Source organism: Zootermopsis nevadensis, unplaced genomic scaffold (assembly GCF_977971745.1).
Source record: "Zootermopsis nevadensis isolate Lab colony 2312 unplaced genomic scaffold, Znev_1.0 Znev_ptg000025l, whole genome shotgun sequence".
NCBI classification, from domain to species: Eukaryota; Metazoa; Arthropoda; class Insecta; order Blattodea; family Termopsidae; genus Zootermopsis; species Zootermopsis nevadensis.
In genome coordinates this window covers 11,518,694-11,537,472 of record NW_028259157.1, presented here as the reverse complement: position 1 = coordinate 11,537,472, position 18,779 = coordinate 11,518,694, and the positions used below count along the sequence as shown (strand labels likewise).

Sequence of the window (18,779 nt, the reverse complement as noted above, 5' to 3'; positions counted from 1 at the left end):
ACAACTCGTCAAATCAGTGAGAGTTCGCCGATTTCAGCTTTCAATAAAACTGAACATCGTGTCTGTGAAAGTCCGTCTTCCAATCAAAGCGAGTAGGGAGGTGGTGCATTGATTGCTTTATGGTCGGTTGGAAGCCAATTACAAACATCTAAACAAGAAATGCATTCATGTGACTTGAACTGTGCAGCGGTCAGTCGAAAGTACGACATATAATAGAGGGGGTGGGAAAATAAACGAAATATAAGCACGTGCTAAATACTACATATTTATGAAAATCACAGTTAATGAAGACGGAAACATATAGGCTTACTGTACTAGGAAGAAGACAGATTGTGGAACATCACCCTGATGAAGGCAGCAAGTTTGTCTAAAACGTCAGTTAATATATATTATACTACACGATACAACATCCCAGAAGACAGCCATCTTCAAAGTTAATTACATCTTCCATTCATGTTATTATTATTTAGTGTTCTGTCTGAGGACAGGTCCATATGAACAGGATCCTTCCATCCTTTTCTCGGACTGGGACCTGTTCATATACGTTCTTGGCAGATGATCCAGAAGTGGTTTGCCATTGCCTTCTTCTGTGTGTGAATGGAGTAATTGTTGGGATGCTACGGAGGAAAACTCCGTGTTGCCTAGACCACGGCCTTGCCCAACACAAGTTATAAATTCGTGCACCGCCGGGAATCGAACCCGAGGCCAGCGTTCTAACCGCTAGACCACCGTGGCGGTATCTTCCTAACTTACTAACTTAAAAGTCTTTATAAACCAACAGTTCTCTACTTTTCTTTTGTATTTCTTTGTTTGAATGGAATTACTGTTACTTTTCAAAAACTTATTTGTAGTTGCATTTAAACTCTGAAAAGTATTAACAGCAAGGTAGTGTAAGTATATAGTGTATATCTGACCAGGACGTTCAGCAGAAAAATTATAAATGGCATTTTATTATTTGATTCAATTCAGTGAAGAGCTCCAATTCTATGCTTAGTGAAATAATAAATATTTATACTAAGAATCACACAAATAAATTCTGTACGCATATTATACATATTGCAACATCATTGATCTTTAAGACGGGTGTTACGTATAATTAGCATTGGACTTTAAAGGCTTCACACACGTAATTTCAGTATTTGACACGTCATCACGAAAGGACGTGGTTCAATTAGTCTCAGGATTGAGACACGGGCCAGAATTTGTTCTTTTTATGCGAGGTAGAAATTATCAGTATCAATTCGAGCTCTTTGTCTTACTAACTTTACACAGAGATGCCTTGAACGGTTTCGTACACACAAAACCATGAAACTAGGTCATACCTGAGCTGTGTGACGCTTTTAATTTAATTATGTGAAGCCAAAAATGTTACAGCAAGAAATGGACAGAGAACAATAATGTATTTAAAACAGGGTTACCAAACACAATATAAAACCTTCCTCCCACAGCCAGAAGTTTCGAAGACCGGGTTCTGAGATGAGTAATTTTGACTGACGTTTGTGCTTATGAGTGTTATTTGTTGCCCGTTGCCTTCGTATCAAAGTTCAACTTTATAGGATTTTAGGTTCTCACGGCGGCAGATACAAACGATGTCCTTCTGGGTTAGATACAGGATTCAGCTACCTCATGTAGTCATAAGACAAAGGTTACGCGAGCCCAAGAAATGTTTCTGGAGTCCTCGGTTAGGAACTTTGTAGAATTAACTAACAAGTACAATTTCTTTCACAAACTACAGCTGAAGTATAAAGATTTCTGTCTTCTGGGTTGTTGCGCTGTGTAGTCTGGTCGATGTTTACATTCGCCCTGATGACGGAGGCAGTATGACCTCTGAAACGCTGGTAAACATCGACCAGACTACACAGCGCAACAACCCAGAAGACAGAAATCTTCATACTCTGATGACGGAGGCAGTATGACCTCTGAAACGTTGGTTAACATCGACCAGACTACACAGCGCAACAACCCAGAAGACAGAAATCTTCATACTCTGATGACGGAGGCAGTATGACCTCTGAAACGTTGGTTAACATCGACCAGACTACACAGCGCAACAACCCAGAAGACAGGAATCTTCATACTCTGATGACGGAGGCAGTAACACCTCTGAAACGTTGGTAAACATAGACCAGACTACACAGCGCAACAACCCAGAAGACAGGAATCTTCATACTCTGATGACGGAGGCAGTATGACCTCTCAAACGTTGGTAAACATCGACCAGACTACACAGGGCAACAACCCAGAAGACAGAAATCTTCATACTCATCGCCCTGATGATGGAGGCAGTATGACCTCTGAAACGTTGGTAAACATCGACCAGACTACACAGCGCAACAACCCAGAAGACAGAAATATTCATATTCACCGCTGTGAAAACCTCAAATCTTATAAAGCTGAAGTAATTTAAGATGAAGGCAGTATGTTCCTCCAAAACGCTGGTGTCTACAAACAAGTCCACACCGAATTACAACTCAGAAGACCAACATCGATATGTTCACTGACGTAACAACTACAAATCTCACATGTCAATATTCTTCTATGTCATGTGTTATTTTCGCATATATTATTATCAGGTCAAAATAGATTCGGAGACATATGGGGCCATGGATTTCAAGAAATAACGTAATCTCCAAAGAATTCTTTCAATACTTCCACTGTCATCTCTACTGCACATGCAGCTGAACATAAAAGTCTTTCTCATTCGCAGGTACGTTCAGTTCGTGCAATTTTAGACTACAGGCCTACGTTAAGGACGAAGCCTCAAAACCCTCCTTGTCGTATGCGCGGTTCCATATGACAATTAAATTTTCTGGACGTTGTACTGTCCGCAAGTTTCCTCAAACTTAATTGGAGATCGTGACAAAGTTATTGGTGTTTTCATTCCATACATTCCTCGCTCAGCACTGAAGGTCGACCGGAACCTTCCTTATCACTTCCTATGACGCGGAAACGTTTTATTAAACGAAACATTCTCGATCCAGCCAGCACAGAACCACACATTTCATGAGCAAATCCACTCTGGCTGGATTCCGACAAAATATTCATTGCGCTGTGACGTTTTAAAAACTTCGTATTTTAAATACCTCTGCCACAACGAACATCATTATTCCTACTACAATCAAAATTGCAGAATATTTAGCTAAAAAATCAGATCCAGATAAGTTAATAAATTGTTACAGTAAACTTCCTGATAAAGCAGATCGTAATTTAGCATAAGTTTCGGTACATTATTCAATACAGTTCCATATAGCCACTCCCCCCTCTAACTTTAAACAATAAATCCCTTCACTATACAACGCCACTTCAACCCTGAAAACGGAGAAAGCGTGTATCTCCGAAACACTGGCATTTACCGAAAGTTCTGAGCGAAAACCCAGAAGAAAACCATCCTAACCTCCTAGAAAACGTCACATCGCAATTACAGCAGAAAACGATGACTGATGGCAAGTCGCAGAACAAAGCAAATATTTATAAACGTTTCGAAATGCAAAGAGTTTTAAATAGTGTCTGTTTTCTGGGATGATGCACCGTGAAAAACGCGTTAGACCAATCACTAAAACCGAAACGTCGGGTTAATTTAGAATTCCCAATGGCGGTTAAAATGAAGGTTATCGTGTTTTCGTCGCCTGATCTACTTTTCAAGAAAGGATTCGTTGGTTAGAAGCATAATACATCTTATTTCGTTTATTCTCGTGTCAGATGTCGCAGAGAATTTCGTTCTCTGCTCTGAGGAAGAAGAATTATATACTTCACTGTCTATTAAGTTTTGGGTTCGATTTATACTGCATTAATGCATCACAACAAACAGCACTAGACGGAAAATTAGGTCACAGTTTGAAGAGCGGTTTCTAGTACGCAGAAGCACATCTCAGCCCCCTGCGCAGACGAACACAACCCGTACACTGCGCACCTCATGTTACTCAGGCACCAACAAAAATAACTCCGGTCGATCAGCAGTTAAGAGATACCCAATACGCGAGCTGATTTTCAACACAAAATTACCACGTATGAATAAGCAGGTAACATGTTTCATGATGATGATTATGATGATGGTCTGGGTTTTGGCGCCGTGTACACTTGCCGGTAGATGGCAACCTTTCAGATAAACACACTGTATCTCTATCTTCAGGGTTGAAGTTGGCGAAATCTACCGACAATATTTTTGGCCTGTCTGTAGCTAATAATCTGTGTCGACTGCGATATTCCGAATTGCGAGGCTTTCTAATTTTGCAGGTGGTTGTGATATTTTTAGAAGAATATCCATCGTTAGGGTGAAGATGGAAACAGTACGATCCTTCGAAACATCGGTAACCACATACAATGCAACACGGCGACATAACCTAGAATACCACAATCGACAACTCAAACCGCCTTTAGAACCTGAAATCTCATATTATTATTCTATACCGCCACGGTGGTCTAGCGGTTAGAACGCTGGCCTCGGGTTCGATTCCCGGTGGTGCCCGAATTTATAACTTGTGTTGGGCAAGGCCGTGGTCTAGGCAACACGGAGTTTTCCTCCGGGGGCTTCCCCGGTTTCTCCGTGGCATCCCATTCACACACAGAAGAAGGCAATGGCAAACCACTTCTGGATCATCTGCCAAGAACGTATATGAACAGGTCCCAGTCCGAGAAAAGGATGGAAGGATCCTGTTCATACGGACCTGTCGTCAGACAGAACACTAATAATAATAATAAGATGAGGTGGTCTAGCGGTTAGGACGCTGGCCTTGTAATCCTGGGGTCTCGGGTTCGATTCCCGGCGGTGCCCGAATTTATAACTTGTGTTGGGAAAGGCCGTGGTCTAGGCAACACGGAGTTTTCCTCCGGGGGCTTCCCCGGTTTCTCCGTGGCATCCCATTCACACACACAAGAAGGCAATGGCAAGCCACTTCTGGATCATCTGCCAAGAACGTATATGAACAGGTCCCAGTCCGAGAAAAGGATGGAAGGATCCTGTTCATATGGACCTGTCGTCAGACAGAACACTACATAAATAAATAAATAATAACCACGGGGTTTATAGACGACATTTATTTAACATGCCTTGTAAAGGAATACATTTAACTGACGCCAATGTCTGTAGACGACATCTGGGGGGTGAACAAAGGACCCGTTAGCGGCTGCAAATCACGAGGATGAATTGAACCGGATAACTTCCAAATCAAGAAATATATTTTACATTACATTGTGACCTTGGAAAGCTATAAACTCGTTCGTTATATGACAAACGCTGGAGTGTGGGGGTTTTCTGAAGTGGGGAAGCAGAACGCAAGACATTTTAATGACTACAGCTTGAAATTGAATTTGCGCGATTTCTAATTAACTCAAACTGTTAGCCATCAAAGGCAGGAACACACAGCCTTATTGCGCGAACTACGTCGTGGTTGCAGCGCTTTCAACAAAACCACCGTGGATCGACGCCTGTGCCCAGGCAGCTGCACGCCGACACAGAAGAAGTCATTTTCTTGTTTCCTGACAAGGAAATCATTGAAATTGGCAGGCGAATCACTTTCTCACAAAAACTGCAAAACAATCCTCTTTGGTAAAAACTAAACTTCAAACAGAAAACAGCCCGATATTTTCAATGTGTTGGGGGGGGGGGGATGAGCCGGCGTAGCTCAGTCAGTATAATGACTAGCTACGGGCTGGACGACCGGGGTTCGATCCCCGACGGGGGCAGAGGATTTTTCCTCTAGCCTCTGCGTCCAGATCGGCTCTGGGGCCCACCCAGTCTCCTCTCCAATGGGTACCGGGGTCCTTTCCCGGGGGTAAATCCGGCCGGGGCGTGATGCTGACCACTCACCCCCCATCTAGTGCCGAGGTCTAGAAATAGAGGAGCTATACCTCCTCTCTCCCCAAGCGCCTACATGGCGTATAGTGGGACAAACTTTACTTTACTTTGGGGGGGGGGGGGTAGTGGCATAGAATTGACGTACAAAGTGTAATTAAATAAGGTAGACTCAGTAGCCGCTAAGTATTTTTATTATTTTACATACATTCCCCTCCCCCTTAACTTTCTTAACTTAAAGCTAATATTTTTATAGTTGTATTGTATGATGCATGTCAAAATCTTCAGCTCGAGATTTAACTAACAATATTAAAAAGGTCACGCTCCTACCCTGGTAGTTCATCAGCAAGTCAAATTTGTTCATCCTGAGACAAGAATACAAAAAAAATTTAATACGTAATACAAGTTCTCTACTTCCCGACATTTCCCTTCGAGTGTCGCCAATCGCTCTTATACAGAATCACGCAATTTGATAAACCAGACACGCGGCGATACACGACATAAACACGCTCAGAGGATGGAAAAATCAATCCTGGGAAATTTTCACTAGCTCGCCTGGCAACATGCTACTTTCAAGCAATAACAAATTACTACAAGTCGCAGTTACCAAAAACGCTATCATTCCATGTGTAAAAATTGGTTTGGCCACAGTCTTGAGAAATTATCAAGAACATTCTTTCCCGCCACACAAAACACACAAACAAAAAGTTATCCTTAGCAAATTCATTTCACATCCTCACAAATGTATGCCTGAATTTCCAGTTAACAAAGTCAGTTTCTAAATTCATCTCTCTCTATACCACCAGTTGCCCCCCATACAATTCAGTATTACAGACGCTTAACAGAACCACAATTCGCGAGTAAAGGAACATCGATGAGTAAGAAATCAATACACAAAAACAAAAGTGTCTTCAATGTACGCTTCAGTGCATAACGAAAAATGAACGTGTACCGGCCAAAATTCACTCACTTACATTGATTTTACTTCTAAAGTCACGTTAAATTGAAAAACAAATGGTGCAATGACAAGACTAAGCAACAGTATAATTATTGGATTTCTTTTTCCATCACCCACTGCTCTGCACGTCTGAAACGTATTGTAGTTCATAACCACAATTCTTCTACAAGTTTAAACTAGACAGCAACTGTTTCAATTACACAAACGAGAAAACCGATTGTCGATTTTCGTCTTCTGGGTTGTAACGCCGTGTGGATTTGTATGTCACTTTAACCCTGAAAAGTTATCTACCTTAGTGTCCAACCCACAAGACCAAAGTAGACATCTAGTACCTCAGTCTTCTACAAGAAACCGTAACATTTATAGGAAGTTTCAAGGAATCTTCAACTCTACATCCCGAGAAAATTAAGGCTTTTTAACAGCGTTCATATTTTCCAATGCATAAAACGCAAGGAATCGATGTTCCGAATACACAGAAGGTTACAACGATAATTAATGATCACGGCTATGTTGATAATGTTACGTAACTTCAGTCTTTATTAGAAATGAACTGTGTCCTGGTTGTCACCGCTGTTACGAAACGTTACGTGGTGACAACACAAGAGACAGAGAAATGCAGGTTTCCTACCTTGCTTGAACAATGGGCGAGCACTAGGCACCAGACGAGTGAATGCTGTTGCTACTGAAGAAGAAGAAGAAGAAATGAGTGGATTGACGAACTGAGAAGAAAGGAAGGAAGTAGGGAGGAGTGAAGGAAGGAAGGATGGATGGTAGAAGAACTAGAGCCACAACCGATGTTGGACCAAGACCATGTTCAACTCTGACGAACGACGCTACTCGGATAACTGAACACTGGAAACTCCCTCATTACACCCCTCGCCGCCAGAGTATGTACCGAGCTTGCAGCGCCACGCAGCAAGCAATCAATGGCTGTGTTCCGAGCGGGTGTTTCGACGCTCGAAAGCGCGGATCGAAGAGTAGCGTCATCGTTTCTAGCAGAGAACATGTTAAATTCAAGCGTACCGCGAAGAGTGTGCGTTTAGAAAGAGACTCTTCGTAAATTTCGTTCCGAATGTAATTCCGTTTTTCTTTGAAGCGTTTACTCACTACAAATCACATTGAATTACCCCTTGTCTGCTTAAAGAAGTCTCAATAGATCTAACGTGGCAGTATTTAATAATTCGCATAAATTTTATGGTTTATTTCAGTGGTATCCAACCTGGGGTACGCGTACCCCCGGGGGTACGCGAAGACATCTTAGGGGGTATTAGGGGAGAATTAGAGGTTGGAAATCCTGAAGGGAACAGACAAATCGGAAGATCACAGCGTACATTAAAATTATATATGTTTCCAACGTTTTGGAGGGATTGACACACACAGGACAGCTCACAAAGATTAATACCCCCATGGAAATGCACTGCAATATGACTAAACATACTTAAAAGTTACAGTTGGCTTCTGATATTACTGACCAATTCACAACAGGAATTTTATCATTCTACTATTGTGTCACTCTTTACACAACTTCACCAGCGTAGACTATCGTATTGAATTGTTACAGCACTACACTAGATCACTCACTGAACTTGTTTCAACTGTCATGCAGTAATCATCAGGTCCATTCTGTTTGTTCACATATGCCCCTAAATACCCATAATGTCAATTTGTTATAATATTATAAACTTCAGAAGTAGATGTCCTTAACACGTTACATCCAGGCTGAGAAACCTCTGCACTTTAGACCATTTCCACTTTTAACTAGTACCATTTCGCGGGTGGGCTATGAGAGAGAGAGAGAGCATCTATGCTACACAGTCGTCATTTCAGATCGTTGTATTACCGGTTGAAATTTGTTGGTAGAATTGCGACTAAACGCTGCTGCCATCTGAAGGCTTAAATCGTAACTTCTTGAAAATCTTCGTGATTGCCATTACTGCTGTCTTCTGGATTGTTGCGCCGCGTAGTATGGTAGAAGTTTACTAAAGTTTCAGAGGCCCTCCATTTAAACGGATGGTAATAATAATCATTAGGTTGACGGTACATTGTATTCAGGCATGTTATTTGAAAGTAAGCACATGATGTGGACACTTCGAACTCACGACCTGGTCTCTTTCGCTTCAAATTAAAGCGTCTCTAATTCCATACCGATATCTGGCATGACAGGAGCTGAAGTGGTTGAATGAAAACCGATAGAACCAGCCATCCTGTGGGAGGAACTCAGGATAACCAAGATAGAGTGCGCTTATAAAAAAGACTAGAGATTGCGGAGCGCTGAATATGCTATCGTGGTAATTTCAACAACTATTTGAGGACTGAAGGCTAAAATAACACTTCACCAGTATTAAGCAGACACGGCCTTTGTGGAAAATAACACACTCACTAAAGCTTGCTGACTGAAAAAATCTTTTGATAGTTACTGAAATTTGAATGCTTTCTTAAATGCGAGCCCACCGGTACCCGCCAAAGTTGACGAAGATTCAAATAAAATAATTTCAAAGAAATTTATAGCCATTTCTGATTGAGAGTGCATGTCAACTCATGGTGTGCAAGACATTAATATTCTTTGTCTGTCTGTCATGTACGACTTATTTTTTTTTATTATTATTTAGTGTTCTGTCTGACGACAGGTCCATATGAACAGGATCCTTCCATCCTTTTCTCGGACTGGGACCTGTTCATATACGTTCTTGGCAGATGATCCAGAAGTGGTTTGCCATTGCCTTCTTCTGTGTGTGAATGGAGAAACCGGGGAAGCCCCCGGAGGAAAACTCCGTGTTGCCTAGACCACGGCCTTGCCCAACACAAGTTATAAATTCGGGCACCGCCGGGAACCGAACCCGAGGCCAGCGTTCTAACCGCTAGACCACCTCATCTTATTATTATTTAGTGTTCTGTCAGACGACAGGTCCATATGAACAGGATCCTTCCATCCTTTTCTCGGACTGGGACCTGTTCATATACGTTCTTGGCAGATGATCCAGAAGTGGTTTGCCATTGCCTTCTTCTGTGTGTGAATGGGATGCCACGGAGAAACCGGGGAAGCCCCCGGAGGAAAACTCCGTGTTGCCTAGACCACGGCCTTGCCCAACACAAGTTATAAATTCGGGCACTGCCGGGAATCGAACCCGAGACCCTAGGATTACAAGGCCAGCGTTCTTATTACTCCCATTTAATTAGCTGTTTATTATCCTTTCTTAACTCACGTACTTAAATAGTTCTGAAACTGCATGTTTTTGTCTGGTGTGATTACCATTCTGCATACGATAATTGAATCAGGCAGAGTTTCGTTAATATTATTGTGAGATTTGAGGTTCTCAAGGCGGCCATAATGATGTTCTTCCATCCCTTAAGATGGAGACAACATGTTTCTCAGAAACGTTGGTATCTACCGACGAGTCTCTGTCGGTAAGCATGTGATTATAACTCAGCAGTAATAAAGTGTGACTGGGGTCTACAAGGACTTTTCATAAGCTTGTTTATTCTGTAAATACATTTCGGTCGAATTCAGAAATAAAAATATGGTCTATTATGCTTGACTCAGCCCACCGTCGGAATTATGTACCTGCCTCTGCTCAATATCTGTTGTTATTCATATTTCACAAGATAAAAAAAGAGATTCTATTTTTACACAGTCCGAAGGGAAAACAATGAAGATAAAGGGATTTTATTTTTATTTGCAGAAGAACACATTTTACTGGCTTCTGGTGCCAGCAGGAACGTTGTGTCAGTCGGACTGTAACTCGGTTTCAAAGTTTCTGGTTCGTTCTCTTGGTTCGTTACATTTATCAGCCAGGTATTGGGGCCTGATTTCATTTCCCAACCAACTTCTGATTGCGACTTCAAATTTGTTTAGCGGTTAGCTGTACTTTTAACAAGCCACATTACCCCGGCAGTATTTACGATTCGAAAGCCATAATGTTTTTGGACATGCAAGGCGATTGCCAAAAATCCTGGAGCTGTCTTCCATTTTCCCTCAAATTATTTGGGATAGTTCCTTTTCCTTCGAATCCTCAAATGTCCTGAGAAAATTCAATATCAACCAACTTTAAGTCACTAGTTTAAAAAGGATAATCACACTGGGTAATGATCTGAAGATTGGATAAATATTCCATAATTAACTTCATAAAGCAGAGTCCTTCTTCAAAACATGATAGGATGCTCGATTAGTTACAAAATTTTTCTCATTTTATGGAGACTTAAGAATCATTACCGCGTTTACAAGAGCCTGACACCGGTCCCTATCCTTGGCCAGATGAATCCAATCCACACCCTTCCGACCTATTCCCTAAGATCCATTTTAATATTATCCACCCATCTTCTGACTGGTCCCTTCCCTTCAAACTTTCCATCCAAAGTTTTGCGAGAGCCTCTGATCTCCGGCGTACTCCTCCAGGCAAGTGCCTAGTCAGAGTTGCGACACCTATTGGCTGGTCAGGCCTATCGCACGACATCGACATGGTAGTTTAGTATCGAACGGTGATGGAATGTCGACTAGCACGGGAAAATCGAAGGACTTGTCCTGATATCACTTCGTCCGCCAGAAATCCCGTACAAATTGTAAAGAACACGGTCTTTCGTCTGAGAAAACAGAGTCTATATGACTTATCCATGGTCTTTGATGAGACACATAACTAGTTTAGATATACTGGAGTACCAGTGCAAGGATGACAAATTTCCAGCCTCCCCTCATCATATTTTACTACGCACGGAGATCGTAAACGCGACGTTAGTTAAGAGGATTCTATCGAAATATTTGTCTAATGTAGCATCTCAGTTCCTAATTTGGTTTGGAGGTAATGCAGTGTCATTAATCCAGACCTAGTACCAAGCAACTCATTGGGCAATTAAGCGAGGAAACTATTCAGCCCCAGCTGGAACGAAATCTGCAATCGCACCAACACGACAATGAGGAAGTCGGAGTTAATTCACCACAAACGACATTCCAATCTCTCAAACCGAAATGTTTCGTCTCCTAACCTTCCGTTTTCCAGAAACTATAACTATTCTCCTGTTTCCATCAGCATGTGAGGGAAATCATTTTAATGATTATGAACTCCATTCATCATCATCGTCATCAGTGATCATTGTAGTTGACTAGTTAGCACACCTGCGTTTATCAGCCCTGATGATGGAGGTAGTAAGTTCCTCCAAATATTTGGTATCAACCTACAAGTCCACAAGGCGGTTTATTTTTTTATTATTTTATTTAGTGTTCTGTCTGACGACAGGTCCATATGAACAGGATCCTTCCATCCTTTTCTCGGACTGGGACCTGTTCATATACATTCTTGGCAGATGATCCAGAAGTGGTTTGCCATTGCCTTCTTCTGTGTGTGAATGGAGTAATTGTTGGGATGCCACGGAGGAAAACTCCGTGTTGCCTAGACCACGGCCTTACCCAACAAAAGTTATAAATTCGGGCACCGCCGGGAATCGAACCCGAGACCCCAGGATTACAAGGCCAGCGTTCTGACCGCTAGACCACCGTGGCCATCATTTATTTATTTAGTGTTCTGTCTGCCGACAGGTCCATATGAACAGGATCCTTCCATCCTTTTCTCGGACTGGGACCTGTTCATATACGTTCTTGGCAGATGATCCAGAAGTGGTTTGCCATTGCCTTCTTCTGTGTGTGAATGAGAAACCGGGGAAGTCCCCGGAGGTAAACTCCGTGTTGCCTAGACCACGGCCTTGCCCAACACAAGACATAATCATGGCAGCTCGAACTTCGTATCTCAATTGGGCAAATATATTTTAGAATTTATAGAAAATTTTCTCTAATATGCTGAGTTTGTTATTTTCACGGAATGCCTGAGCAAATACATAGAAAATGCAAGTGTGTGTGCCTTAAAGGTATGGTGATTTTACAATTCCTTTGTAGCATTCGTGAAACTGCAGTTGAAGTTAGAAATTGAGATTAATTCGATACTGAACAGCCTCTTTCGTTGTTCCTCAGACTGTACTTTCTTCATTTCAGAGATGGAAAAGTGCGATAGGGCGAAAATAAATGTCCAACAATAAAATTTCGTTTCCAACATCCAAGCCAGAACTCTACAGTACTCATTAAGGTGGCGGTGGGAAGCGAATTAAAATTAGCGGAGCCAAAAGTTCTCGTTTCACGCAGCAAGTTCATGACTCTTCCCAATTAACATTTACAACGGGATAATATTTCTATCAGCCGCTGTGCTATCTCCAACCAATATTAATTACAGACACGTGTAGCTTTGTTAATCTGTGGCTTTGCGTAAGAGTTAGATCCTCAGTACTGAGCTTGAATCACGAAACAGACCATTACGGTTCAGCGGAATAAGAGAGGTTATGTATGGCCGCATTCCTTTGCCTACGCTACCACTCACGGTTTCTGATAATTTCATCATCCTGTTGTTCGACGCTAAAGAACATCTACAATTGATTAAGGGTTATTATTATTATTATTATTAGTGTTCTGTCTGACGACAGGTCCATATGAACAGGATCCTTCCATCCTTTTCTCGGACTGGGACCTGTTCATATACGTTCTTGGCAGATGATCCAGAAGTGGTTTGTCATTGCCTTCTTCTGTGTGTGAATGGAGTAATTGTTGGGATGCCACGGAGAAACCGGGGAAGCCCCCGGAGGAAAACTCCGTGTTGCCTAGACCACGGCCTTGCCCAACACAAGTTATAAATTCGGGCACCGCCGGGAATCGAACCCGAGACCCCAGGATTACAAGGCCAGCGTTCTAACCGCTAGACCACCTCATCTTATTATTATTTAGTGTTCTGTCTGACGACAGGTCCATATGAACAGGATCCTTCCATCCTTTTCTCGGACTGGGACCTGTTCATATACGTTCTTGGCAGATGATCCAGAAGTGGTTTGCCATTGCCTTCTTCTGTGTGTGAATTGGATGCCACGGAGAAACCGGGGAAGCCCCCGGAGGAAAACTCCGTCTTGCCTAGACCACGGCCTTGCCCAACACAAGTTATAAATTCGGGCACATATTCACATGCAATCTTTACACACACTCACTTTCTCGTTTCTCCCTCCATCACGATTGATATATTTCTATTTAATGCGCTGTAATTTTCCTAGTTGTTACCTTCAACATTAATTCCACTTTCTTCTGTACAATGGAACGTTCAAACAAATAAACAAAGCAACGAGTCGAAACTGATTATAAAGTTTCAGTTAGATATTCGTGGCAGGTCTACCAACTGCCTGTTTTGGTAAATCTATGATAATGTTGGATGTTCAAAATATCACTGAAGAGAACATCATATGAGATAGACGCAGAAATGATAGACACGTTTTGCCTGCAATATTTAGTGTACTAACACGGTTAAGGTATGATAATTTTTATTTAGTAGCCGGAACTGGTGAAAAACTGTATGGTTTTTAACAAAATTTAATATAATTTAAATGAAGACAGCAGACTGATATATTTTGAATGAATGTTTTCTAACCGTTTAGAAACTATTGGTTACTATATGTACCACCTTTTTAACGCTCAGTAATTCCGTAATTCATTTTGCCCACGAAGTATTAACACATGTTTCATACGATTATAAGAATAATATGAAACGCGTATTAATACAGCGATTAATTCTCTTAACAACGTTAACGCATTTAATTTTATAATGGTTAAGTGTTATGTTTTTTTTATATTTTTGATGTTGGAACTGAATTGCTATGTATTACTTAGATGAGCTATAGTTAGGTTTAAGAGACCAGTAAATTTAAGTCATATTTCTGGAGCACTGGCCCCAAACATTTTTTGAAACGTTTTGTGAATCGGTTTATATCCTTTGTGGGTGGAGTGGCCCACACAGAGAGGTCTGTACGTGATTCTGAGTGAGTAAGCTGACGTCCGACTGCTCTCACGAATACCACAGAATTATAAGAGCCTGAATTCAATTCTCGAACTGTCTGCTTGAAGAATGGATGTAGTTAAGTTAGAATTTGTCAGGTGCTATTCCCATTTCCGTATCCAGAGTTTTGTGGGAGAAATCTTTCTTATCCTTCTTACCTTGCAAAATATAATATTCCAAATTTGCATTGGCCGGGATTTTCAAAAACCGAGAAAATGCTAACAACTAGTAGGAATTCCGCATCGCTCTTACAGTTAAAAGTAACGCTATTCAGAATGTCTGTGATTATGAACGAAGAGGTTTAAAGTTTTGCAGATATCAAAAAAATAAAAGAAGAATTATAAATAAATTTTGAATTAATTCGTTAGTTTCTGACTACCTTGTATGTTCTTGTAAAACCCGTTTCCGATACACGTAGTGTAATTCTTCTTGATAGTCGTCTGTCAGCCATCATAATTAAACTCGAGAAATAAAGAACGGATTTTTATTAAATTCAATACAGACATTATCCCATTGGAAGCCACATTGTGAATGCTGTACCTGGGTATATGAGTTTATCCTTAATGGTCTCACTGCGCATTTATTCGTTTTATTTTAGAAGAAACCGAATAAAATATTTTACATATATTTATTTTTCCAGTCTATACACAAAACTTGTTTTAAAATAATGTTGTTAAAATTATTTATATTGTAAATGTTATAAATAATTTTAACAACATTATTTTAAAACAAGTTTTGTGTATAGACTGGAAAAATAAATATATGTATTGATATAACACAAACATGACGCAATTAAGATACAAAAAGATAAAAATAAAATATTTTACGTTGTATTTATAAGATCACACCCCACAGGAATGTTCTTCCTTTAAACCTGTCTTTGGATATTAGCTGCAGTAGTGGTCACGATGGTAAGTTATTTCATACAAAATTGCGAAAGAAGGAAAATTCGTATCTCAGGTTATCAGGAAAAGGTTCAGTGTACGGACAATTTCAACGTGGAAAATTTCCCGGAGGATGAGGCCTGAGATAGGGTGCCAAATCGTTTCTCACCCCACACTTCAGCCACCGCTGTCTCTGTACTTCCTTTCACCCCCTTTCAGTCTCAATCCCAACACAAGAGAAGTGCAGATAAAGCCCGGTAAATGAATTTTACTGTATCAAAGCATTAACTTGGCCAGTTATGTACCTCAAACTTAATTTATACTGTGGTAAAAAAGTGTCTGTTTCCAAGGGTCTCAATCATATTACAGACTTAAATCTCAGTGAGATTTGAGGTTCTCACGGATTTGTGAATTATGATGATGTTCTGGGTTGTGACGCCATGTAGTCTCGCAGATAGGTTATTATTATTATTTAGTGTTGTGTCTGACGACAGGTCCATATGAACAGGATCCTTCGATCCTTTTCTCGGACTGGGACCTGTTCATATACGTTCTTGGCAGATGATCCAGAAGTGGTTTGCCATTGCCTTCTTCTGTGTGTGAATGGAGTAATTGTTGGGATGCCACGGAGAAACCGGGGAAGCCCCCGGAGGAAAACTCCGTGTTGCCTAGACCACGGCCTTGCCCAACACAAGTTATAAATTCGGGCACCGCTGGGAATCGAACCCGAGGCCAGCGTTCTAACCGCTAGACCACCGTGGGCAGATAGGTACAAAATTAAAATTTCAGCTAGAAAATGTTTACTGGTTCAGTGTTCCGCAACCTTTCTTATCCCGCGGTATACCCTAATTTGCCAAAGACACTTAACACATGGCAGCATATTCCTCCAAGAATGTACAGAGATAATTCCTTAAATAAACCTAAACCAATTTCTTCCTAAATCATTCATAATCTAATTCCATGACACAGGTTCAAGTAATTACCTGCTTTTAACTGATCCCTGGGAATCATAAATGAATGTTAAGAATTACTCTATTGGACCCTAAACTTGTACTAGTCAAATTTAATCCACAACCTCGCACCTTATTTTTCTAAGATTTATTTCAATATTATCCTCCCATCAGCACATAGATCTCTTTTATTGAGATCTTCTCATCATTTCTCAGTCGATGCTATATAACTAATGTCATTGGAAATGTGTCGTTAATTAAACCAGAAGCCATTTCTCGTCTTTTCATTTATTTGCTTTACAAACCAGGAAGTGAATGTAGGATTGAATTGTGGCATTTATTGAATCCCATCTCCAAAAGCAATAATCTTTTTGCAGAGCTTCATATGAGAGCTTCCTTATAGCTACCCCGTCCCACCATCTTCATAGCTTCTACTGTGCACTCTAACACAGCCTCAAAACCCTGAACGATGGTGGCTAACCCACCCCCTCAATACTTAACACATCTCAAGCACTCTCCTATGACTTGAACTACAAAAGAACACTTCACATGTAACAGCGACATTTTTCTCTTAATCGTATGTTTTCCATTTGTACTGCACTTTTCAAATTTCGAGTACCACTGGAGTCAACATGGCACAATATGTCTCTATTTATGATTTAACAAGTCTTTCCAAACAAACGCTTTAAGCATACTTTATTATTTCAGAGCATTTCACTCCTGTAAACTCCGTTAAATTAAGATTTGAGGTTCCCTCGGCGGCTACGATATCGATGTTATTCTTTTGGGTTGTGAAGCTATGGAGAGTTATGGGCAGATACCGAAGTTTCGGAGAAACATACTGTTTCCATCTTCACAGTCAGCCTAAAAACTAACTTATGAAATGTGAGAGATATTAAGCCTTCTAATTCTAATTTAGCTTTCAGGCGTATATAATGGACCATTGGAATTATCCAAATGTAACAACACAGTAGCAGCCACGGTGGTCTAGCGGTTAGATCGCTGGCCTCGGGTTCGATTCCCGGTGGTGCCCGAATTTATAACTTGTGTTGGGCAAGGCCGTGGTCTAGGCAACACGGAGTTTTCCTCCGGGGGCTTCCCCGGTTTCTCCGTGGCATCCCATTCACACACAGAAGAAGGCAATGGCAAACCACTTCTGGATCATCTGCCAAGAACGTATATGAACAGGTCCCAGTCCGAGAAAAGGATGGAAGGATCCTGTTCATATGGACCTGTCGTCAGACAGAACACTAAATAATAATAAGATGAGGTGGTCTAGCGGTTAGAACGCTGGCCTTGTAATCCTGGGGTCTCGGATTCGATTCCCGGGGGTGCCCGAATTTATAACTTGTGTTGGGCAAGGCCGTGGTCTAGGCAACACGGAGTTTTCCTCCGGGGGCTTCCCCGGTTTCTCCGTGGCATCCCATTCACACACAGAAGAAGGCAATGGCAAACCACTTCTGGATCATCTGCCAAGAACGTATATGAACAGGTCCCAGTCCGAGAAAAGGATGGAAGGATCCTGTTCATATGGACCTGTCGTCAGACAGGGAGAAAAGAAAAAAACCCAACCAGTATTTGTAGAAATGTATGTGCAATATTAAAGTACGCTCTCTTGAGCATCATGTACGAATGAGTATAAAAGATTTGTGAAGAGAAGAAATCATCTTCAGGGATGCTGCGCCGTGTTAGAGTCGTTAAAACTGACGGGCTATAAGAGGTGCTTACTGCCTAAATCACAGCCCTGATGAAGGTTGAAGTAAGGAACTCTGAAACGTCGGTATATTTCTATAACACGACGAAGTGTGACATCCCAGAAGACAGCCATCTCTATACTCTGCGTCGTGAGAACCTGAAATCACCCTGAAAAACCGCTTGGTCGCCTTGAATGCTGGGTGAATTAATATAAATTTTTCAGAAAATTATATGACGTTCTGTTTCGTGGAGTACATGTGCACTTGTAACGAGAATTTTAGACGGGGAATCAAAATAAGCTGGAATGGAAGGCAGGTGGTAACTACGAAAACCCAAAGCCGTAGACACGAGGTTTTAAATACTTCATTAAATTAAGCTGGGGATTACATCGTCTAGCCTAGGTTTTTAATACTATGCAAGAGATGCTATATATAGATTATTATTAATTGATCTAAACCTGAATAACCCAAATTAATGAAGTGAAAAACACAGTGAGAAAGCAGCTTGTTTGATATGTTGTACAGTAAGTGCGTATGTGTAACTCCAAGTGACAGCTTTTTGAACTACAAATAGAAAGAGTTACCATATAGGTTGGTAATGGAAATGTATTACCCCCATAAATCGTGCACTAATTAATATATATAGTTCACA

General features: G+C 41.1%; 1 protein-coding gene across 13 annotated transcripts in view; it reads right to left on the bottom strand.

Moving 5' to 3' along the window:
• Positions 1-18,779, bottom strand: part of Cadps (calcium-dependent secretion activator 1) — a 103,599-nt gene that overhangs the window by 61,400 nt on the left and 23,420 nt on the right. For 9 of the 13 annotated variants that reach the window (XM_087355999.1, XM_022071494.2, XM_087355994.1 and 6 more), the window contains exon 1: positions 7,378-7,617. The exons of 1 other annotated variant lie outside the window; for it this stretch is intronic. The gene's annotated coding sequence lies outside the window, so the exon portion shown is untranslated. Of the gene's footprint in view, positions 1-7,377; positions 7,618-18,779 lie in introns of those variants that run through there. 3 more of the 13 variants (XM_022071499.2, XM_087356006.1, XM_087356005.1) reach the window with 1 other exon arrangement.